Source organism: Mobula birostris, chromosome 29 (genome assembly GCF_030028105.1).
Source record: "Mobula birostris isolate sMobBir1 chromosome 29, sMobBir1.hap1, whole genome shotgun sequence".
NCBI classification, from domain to species: domain Eukaryota; kingdom Metazoa; phylum Chordata; class Chondrichthyes; order Myliobatiformes; family Myliobatidae; genus Mobula; species Mobula birostris.
In genome coordinates, this window is record NC_092398.1 from 19088968 (window position 1) to 19097989 (window position 9022).

The window sequence follows — 9022 nt, forward strand, 5'->3', positions numbered from 1 at the left end:
CAGTTTAAATGGTTTAGCACACACTAGATGGGCCAAAGGGCCTTTTTTCCACTGTACTTTTCAGTGAATCTAAGATCATAACAATGTAGATTGTAAGGTCAAGAGTCCATCTTATCATTACCAGGGAATCATTCAAGAGTCTGATAACAGTAGAATAGAAGGTGTCCTGAAGCATGATGGGAGATGGTTTCAGGCTTTTCAGTCTTCTGCCCCAAGAGAGAATATCCAGCTTGTGTGGGCTCTTTGATAATGCTGGCTACTTTACAAGGCAACAAGAAGTCTAGACAGAGTCCATGGAGGGGAGGCTGGCTTCTGTGATATGCTGAGCTGTGTCCACAACTCTGCAGATTTTTGTGGTCGCTTGCAGACCAGTTGCCATACCAAGCTGTGATGCATCCAGCTTTTATATATTGGCGAGACCCGACGCAGACTGAGAGACCGCTTTGCTGAACATCTACGCTCTGTCCGCCAGAGAAAGCAGGATCTCCCAGTGGCCACACATTTTAATTCCACAACCCATTCCCATTCTGACATGTCTATCCACGGCCTCCTCTACTGTAAAGATGAAGCCACACTCAGGTTGGAGGAACAACACCTTATATTCCGTCTGGGTAGCCTCCAACCTGATGGCATGAACATCGACTTCTCTAACTTCCGCTAAGGCCCCACCTCCCCCTCGTACCCCATCTGTTACTTATTTTTATGCACACATTCTTTCTCTCACTCTCCTTTTTCTCCTTCTGTCCCTCTGAATATACCTCTTGCCCATCCTGTGGGTCCCCCCCCCCATTGTCTTTCTTCCCGGACCTCCTGTCCCATGATCCTCTCATATCCCCTTTTGCCTATCACCTGTCCAGCTCTTGGCTCCATCCCTCCCCCTCCTGTCTTCTCCTATCATTTTGGATCTCCCCCTCCCCCTCCAACTTTCAAATCCCTTACTCACTCTTCCTTCAGTTAGTCCTGACAAAGGGTCTCGGCCTGAAGAGTCGACTGCACCTCTTCCTTCAAATGCTGCCTGGCCTGCTGCGTTCACCAGCAACTTTGATGTGTGTTGCTTGAATTTCCAGCATCTGCAGAATTCCTGTTGTACGCATCCAGACTGGACGTTTTCTGTGGTGCATTGATAAAACTGATGACGGTCAATGGGAACAAGCTGAATTTCCTTAGCCTACTGAGGAGACTGATAGAAGTTTGTTCAAGTTCAGGTTCAGTTTTGTTGTCATGAGGTATCAGTGCCATGAATATTAGTGTTTTGCAAGTTTATTGTACATACCCTTGTACTGTATGTTATTATGTTGTCCCAATGTATGGTCATGGGCATACATGGAGACTCAGCCTTCTGCAAAAGCAGCACACTACGTTATAGACAAGACAAACATCGATTGCATCAATTTAATGTAAATTATAGAACATAAAACATTACAGCATAGGAACAGGCCCTTCAGCCCATAATGTTGTACTGAACTAATTAAACTAGTAATTAAATGTCTAAAGAATCTAATCCCTTCTGCCGACACACTAGCCATATCCTTCCATTCTCTGTACAACCTATCTAAGACAATAGGTGCAGGAGTAGGCCATTCAGCCCTTCGAGCCAGCACCACCATTCACTGTGATCATGGCAGATCATCCACAATCAGTACCCTTTTCCTGCCTTCTCCCCATATCCCTTCACTCCGCTATCTTTAAGAGCTCTATCTAACTTTTTTTTGAAAGAATCCAGAGAATTGGCCTCCACTGCCTTCTGAGGCAGAGCATTCCACAGAACCACAACCCTCTGTGTGAAAAAGTTTTTCCTCAACTCCATTCTAATTGTCTATCCCATATTCTTAAACTGTGGCCTCTGGTTCTGTACTCCCCCAACATCGGGAACAAGTTTCCTGCCTCTAGCGTGTCCAATCCCTTAATAATCTTATATGTTTCAATCAGATCCCCTCTCATCGTTCTAAATTTCAGTGTATACAACCCCAGTCGCTCCAATCTTTCAACATATGACAGTTCCTCCGTCCCGGGAATTAACTTCGTGAACCTACGCTGCACTCCCTCAATAGCTAGAATATCCTTCCTCAAATTTGGAGACCAAAACTGTACACAATATTCCAGGTGTGGTCTCACCAGGGCCCTGTACAACTGCAGAAGGACCTCTTTGCTCCTATACTCAATTCCCCTCGTTATGAAGGCCAGCATGCCACTAGCTTTCTTCACTGCCTGCTGTACCTGCATGCTTACTTTCAGTGACTGATGAACAAGGACACCTAGATCTCATTGTACTTCCCCTTTTCCTAACTTGACACCATTCAGATAGTAATCTGCCTTCCTGTCCTACCAAAGTGGATAACCTCACATTTATCCACATTAAACTGCATCTGCCCACTCACCCAACCTGTCCAAGTCACCCTGCATTCTCATAACAACCTCCTCACATTTCACACTGCCACCCAGCTTTGTGTCATCTGCAAATTTGCTAATGTTACTTTTAAGTGTCTGTAGTTCAGGGATTCTCAACCGATGGTCTATGGACCCCTTGCTTAATGGTATTGGTCCATGGCATAAAAATGGTTGGGGACCCGTGCTCTAGTGTGTTTGCCTCTACCACCAGCCCTGGCAGCACGTTCCAAGCACCCACCTCTATAACTTGCTCCACACACTTGAGCTCTTCTCCTTTCACCTTAAGTACATGTCCTCTGACATTAAACATTTTGACCCAAGGAAAAAGATATTGTTTATGTCTCTCATGATCTTATAAACCTCTATCAGGTCTCCCCTTGTCCTCTGCTGCTCCAGAGAAAATAACCCAAGTTTGTCTAACCTCCCTATATAGCCCATGCCCTCTAATTCAAGCAGCATCCTGGTGAACCTCTTCTGCACCCTCTCTGAAGCCTCCACATCCTGTAATGCAGTGACAGGAACTAAATGTGATACTGCAGATGCAGCTTCACCAGAGATTTTTTAAAGATGCACAATAACTCCTGAAACATGAACTCAGTGCCATGTCCAAAAAAAAGTAAGCTTGCCACGCACCACCTTTACCAATTTGTCAACCTGTACTGCCATCTTCAGGGATCTAGGAATTTAGACCCAAGACCCCTCTGTACATCAACACTGTTAAGGATCTTGCCATATATGTATGACACAAAACAAAATAAAAGAAAGTTCAAAGTAAATTTATTCTCAAAGTACATATATGTCACGTATACAACCCAGAAACTCATTTTCTTGTGGACATATTTAATAATTCTATAGAATAACCAATACAGAATCAGTGAAAAACTGCTTGGGCATTCAACCAGTATGCCAAAGACAATAAACTGTGCAAATTAAAAAAGAAAGAATAAAATAAATAAATATCAAGAACATGAGATGAAGAGTCCTTGAAAGTGAGTCAATTGGTTGTGGGAATATTTCAACGAAGGGCAAGTGAAGTTGAGTAAAGTTATCCCTTTTGGTTCAAGAGCCTGATGGGCTGTATCTACTATTTTTTGTAGGATCTTCCATTCAAAGGCATTGGTGCTTCCATACCTGGCCATGATGTGCCAGTCAATATACTCTCCGCCGCACATCTATAGACATTTGACAAAGTTTTAGATGCCATGATGAATCTTGAGTGTCCTGGATGATGATGGAGCTGGCTAAGCCTACAACTCTCTGCATCCTCTTAAGATCCTTTGAGTTGGAGCCTCTACACCAGGCCGTGAAGCAACCAATCAGAATGCTCTCCACTGGTACGTCAACTGCTCTGCTCATGACTGTAAGGAACCACAGAGAGCTCTGGACAACACAGAACCATCCTCCCCTCTACAGACTCTGTCTAGTTTTCTTATTGCATTGGTAAAGCAGACAGCATAATCAAAGACCCCACCCAATCAGAACATTCCCTCTTCTCCCCCTTCCCAATGGAACTTACAAAAGCCTGAAAACTCATACCATCAGGCTCAAGGGCAGAGTCCAGCCCACTGTTATTAATCTATTGAACGGTCTCCTAGTACGATAAGATGGACTCCTGACCTTACAATCTACCTTATTATGATTTTTCGCCTCATTGTTTACCTGAACTGTACTTTCTCTGTCGCTGTAACACTTTAATCTGCATAATGTTATTGTTTTACCTTGTTCTACTCAATGCACTGTGTAATGATCTGACCTGTATGAACACTATGAAAGACAAGCTTTTCACTGTACCTCGGTACATGTGACAGTAATGAACTCAATCCGATTCCATTGTACATCTATGATTGGAGGATTTTAGTTATGGGGAGAGAATGGGCTAGCATTCCCTACAGCGAAGCGGGTTCAGAGATCCATGAGTTTTCACTGGACAACAAATTCTTTCGTAAGTGTTGCTTCCTCATAATTGTTTTTTTGTTTACCTGACCACTTGAAGCTGAACACAAATATAATTTCAGACTACTTACATCACATAGGAATTTGGAGAAACAAGAAATGAACTTTTGAATATAATGTGTAAAATTGCATAACAGTGTTGACGCTTTGCAATAGTTCAAATAAGGTAAAATTGTTTTGTTGATTTCAATTTATACTCAGTATCTGAGGCTTCTCGCTTAAGCATCCAACAATAATCTGACAGCTTTGATGGATTCCAGTTGCTCCGATACCATTTCTCCATGACTGCAATGCCGTAGTGAAACCTTTATCCTTGCTTATCACTGACAGTACCAAGATTTGCAGTGAAGTCTAAATGCTTATGCAGAAAAGGAATCTTTAGTGACTCGTGCTTCATAGTTTTGAATGCTTGAAGCATGGTGTCAACCAGCTGCACATAGTAGTGCTCTGTAGTTGCCAAGAAAATTTTCAACAACATCCTTGAAGGCTGTTGCCTGAATGCTGCTTCCTGCACCCTTGCTGAGCTCGTCGACTTCATCAACTTTGCCTCCAACTTCCACCCCGCCCTCAAATTTACACGGTCCATTTCCAAAATCTTCCTCCCCTTTCTCAATCTCTACCTATCTCCGGAGACAGTTTATCGACTGATATCTTTTATAAACCCACTGATTCTCACAGCTATGTCTTCCCATACTTTCACCTGTAAAAATTCCATCACCTTCTGAGAGTCCCTCCGACACTGCCGCATCTGCTCTCAGGATGAGGATTTTCATTGCAGAACTATTGAGATGTCTTCCTTCTTCAAAGAAAGGGGCTTTCCTTCCTCCACCATCAACGTTACCCTAATCTGCATCTCTTCCATTTCGTGCATGTCTGCCCTCACCCCATCCTCCCGCCACCTCGCCAAAGATAGAGTTCCTCTTATTCTGAAATACTACCCCACTGGCCTCCGTGTCCAGCAGATAATTCTTTGTAATTTCCGCCATCTCCAACATGATCCCACCACCAAGTACCTTTCTGTTTTCTGCAGAGATAGCTCCCTATGTGACTCCCCTGTCCATTCGTTCTTCCCCACTGCTCTTCCTCCTGGCACTTATCCTTGCAAATGGAACAAGTGCTACACCTGCCCCTACACCTCCTCCCTCACGACCATTCAGGGCCCCAAACAGTCTTCCCAGGTGAGGCGACACTTCACCTGTGAGTCTGTTGGGGTCATCTACTGTATCCGGTGCTCCCATTGTGGCCTCCTCTATATCGATGTGACCCACGGTAGATTGAGAGACCGCTTTGCCTAACTTCTGTGTCCACCGAAAAAAGCAGGATCTCCCAGTGGCCATCCATTTCACTTCTACTTCCCATTCACATTCCGACATGTCAGTCCAAGGTCTCCTCTACCACCACGATCAAACCACACTCAGGTTGGAGGAGCAACACTTGTATTCCATTTGGGTAGCCTCCAAACCATGGCATGAACATCGATTTCTTGAACTTACGGTAATTGCCCCCCGCCCTCACCCTTCCCCCATTCCATTTTTCCTCTCTCAGCTTATCTCCTTATCACCTTCCTCTGGTGCTCCAATCACTTCCCTTTCTTCCACGGTTTTCTGCCCTCTCCTATCAGCTTCCCCCTTCTCAGCCCGTCATCTCTTTCACCGATCAACTTCCCAGCTCTTTACTTCACCCCTCCCCCAGTTTCACCTACCAAAGAGAAAACTGAAATAATTGTTTTTGGTACCAAAAAAAAGAACAATCAAAAGTCAGTGTTCGCTTAGAATCCCTGTCATTCTAGACCACACACCGAACCAGAAACCTTGGTGTTGTGATGGACTCTGACTTAAATTTTAACTGCCATATTAAGACAACTACAAAGTCAGCCTATTACCATCTTTAAAATATAGTGATAGTTAAAGCGCTAATATCTCAGGAAGATCTAAAAAAACTCATCCATGCATTTATTTTTAGTAGGCTTGGCTACTCGAATGCTGTTTTCGCAGGTCTCTGTAAAAAAGATCTGCTGCTAGATTTCTCACTGAGATCAAGAAAGTAGAACATGTCACTCCAATTCTCAGATTGCTACACTGGCTTCCTGTCCATCAGAGGATTGACCTTAAAATAGCACTACTGGTTTTTAAAGCACTGAATGTTGTAGGGCCAAAGTACATCTTCAGTCTCTTGCTGCACTTTGTACCTTCCCGAGCTCTCGAGTTGTCTGTGGCCGGTTTATTTACCGTCCCGAGGGTCAAACCAAACATGGTGAAGCAGCTTTTAGTTACTATGCTCCACATATCTGGAATAACCTTCCAGAGGATCTGATCTGCCCTAACTTTAAACTCATTTTAATTGAGGCTTTTTTTTTTAATGTTCACTGTAGCTTTTAATTAGAATCTCCTGTACTGTAATTTTTGAGTGATTTTATTCTCTTATATATTGTCTAAAATTTTATGTTTGATTTTTATATCTTGTTCTATGTAAAGCACTTTGAATCACAAGTATTTATTATGTTTCCGTGCTGTAATGGTTATATGGTTATTTATATATCGGAGTACATACACATCACCCATTCTTTTTCCTGTGGGCACACTTAGCAAATCCATAGATCAGTAACTGTAAATAGGATCAATAAACAACAAACTGTGCAGATGCAAACATAAATAGCAATAAATAATGAGAGCGTGAAATAACAAGATAAAGAGTCCTTAAAGTGAGATCGTCAGTTGTGGGAACATCAGAAGTAGAATGGGTGTACTATAGTTAACCTCTTTGTGCCCGATGGTTGAGGGGTAGTAACTGTTCTTGAACCTGCTGGTGCAAGTACCTTCTACCTGCTGGAAGCAGTGAGAAAAGAGCATGGCCTGGTGGTAGATGCTGCATTTCTACGGCAACGTTTCATGTAGATGTGCTCAAAGGTTGAGAGGGTTTTACCCGTGATGTACTCGGCAAAATCCACTACTGTTTGTAGGAATTTCTGCTAGAAGCATTGGTGTTTCCATACCAGACCGTAATTCAAAGTACAAAGTTCAAAATAAAATTTATTATCAAAGTACATACGTGTCACCACATAGAACCCTAAGATCCTTTTTTTGTGGCCATACTTAAAAATCCCAGTTCTGATTGTCAAAGCAAGGCATTGAGCTCAACTGGAAGCAAAGCTCTGCAGCCCCCTGTGTCACAAGATTTAACTTTGCTGGAGGTTACGTAATCACACTCTGCCACAGCTGTCGAGCATCCCTCATTGATTCAAGTCTAGTCTAGATCTCCACTTCACCCGAGAGATGGCTTTCCGGAAATCATACCTGCACCTGTTGCAGCATTCTTGATTTCCAAACTTGAATGCCTCTGACCTAGCTCTCAGCTGGTTCTGGGTTTCATTGTTCATCCAGGGTTTCTGGTTGGGAGGAAACCCTGAATGATTTTGTGGGGGCACACTCCTTGTTAGCTGCTTTAATAAAGTCTGTAACGACCCTGGTGGAGTCATTCAGGTCCTCAGATGGCCCAGTCCAGTGATTCAAAGCAATCCTGTTACCGTTTCTCAACCTCCCGCGAGATCTCTGAAGCCTGGCTCTTTCAGCTCTGTCTGTATGCAGGCATTTCTTACTGTAGTGTTGCAGTGGTCCAGTGCGTTGGGACCTCTGGTGCAACAGGTTACATGCTGGTATTAACTGAGCAAGGTTTTCTTGAAACAGGCCTGGTTAAAGTCGCCGAATATAATTTGAAATGCGACGGGATGGGCCACATCTTGTTTACAATCAGCGTCGTGCTGTTTCTCCAGTGCCTGCTTATAATCAGCTGCTGGTGTTAATCAACTGTGGTCAGGGTCACAGATGAGAACTCCCGAGGCTAGCAGAATGGCCCCTGTCAGGGGAACAAGAGGTTGACATAACCCCAATGTCCATGTTCCAATGAGAATTAACTAAAAAGCACACGTCGCCACCTATTTCCCTACCAGAATTTGAGATTCAATCCATTCCGAAAATAGTAAAACCTTCTGGTCGGATAGCTGCGTCTGCCGTTAACCAAGTCTCAGTGCACCAGCCAATTGAGATTTGCCTCAAATACAGCAGCCGTGCCCTAATATCACCAATCTTATGTTGAAGCGACGGCATATTCACCGACAAGAGGCCTCATTCCCCTGCACTTCAGCCTGGTTTGAATTCCACCTCGCCTGCTGCATTTTTGGCCTTGGCGCTTAACTGCTCTGCATTGTCGAACGTGTGATCTGAAGATCATTGATGTAATTTCATAATCCATTATTGAGAAAAAATTTACATGCTGTAGATTGCAGCGAAAGTAGTTCAAAAGGGGTATATTCAAGAGGAAAGCTGGTACAATTTCCTGCAGCCCACAGAGAGTCGCCGATGTACGCCATCTTAAGGCATCAAGTGTTCCCAAACCAGGCCATAATGCAGCCAGTCAATACACTTTCCACCACACATCGATAGAAGTTTCAGTTTTTGATGACAAGCCCAAACTCCTCAGACTCCTAAGGAAGTAGAGGCGATGTCATGCTGTCTTTGCAATTACGTTTCTATGATGTGTCCAGGACAGGTCCTCTGAGATAGTGATACCCAGGAATTTAAAGTTACTGCCCCTCTCCACCTCTGATCCTCCAGTGAGTACTGGCTCATGGACCTCAAGTTTCCCTCTCCTGAAGTCTGCAATCAGTCCCTTGGTTTTGCTGATT

The 9022-nt window shown here is 43.7% G+C and overlaps 1 protein-coding gene across 1 annotated transcript in view; it reads left to right on the top strand.

Moving 5' to 3' along the window:
* The window catches only part of LOC140190268 (transmembrane protein 143-like), a 77988-nt gene extending 71168 nt beyond the window's left edge, over window positions 1-6820 (top strand). Inside the window, exon 8 of the transcript XR_011883575.1 lies at window positions 3486-6820. The gene's annotated coding sequence lies outside the window, so the exon portion shown is untranslated. The remainder of the gene's footprint in view (window positions 1-3485) is intronic.
* The last annotated feature ends 2202 nt before the right edge of the window (window positions 6821-9022 follow it).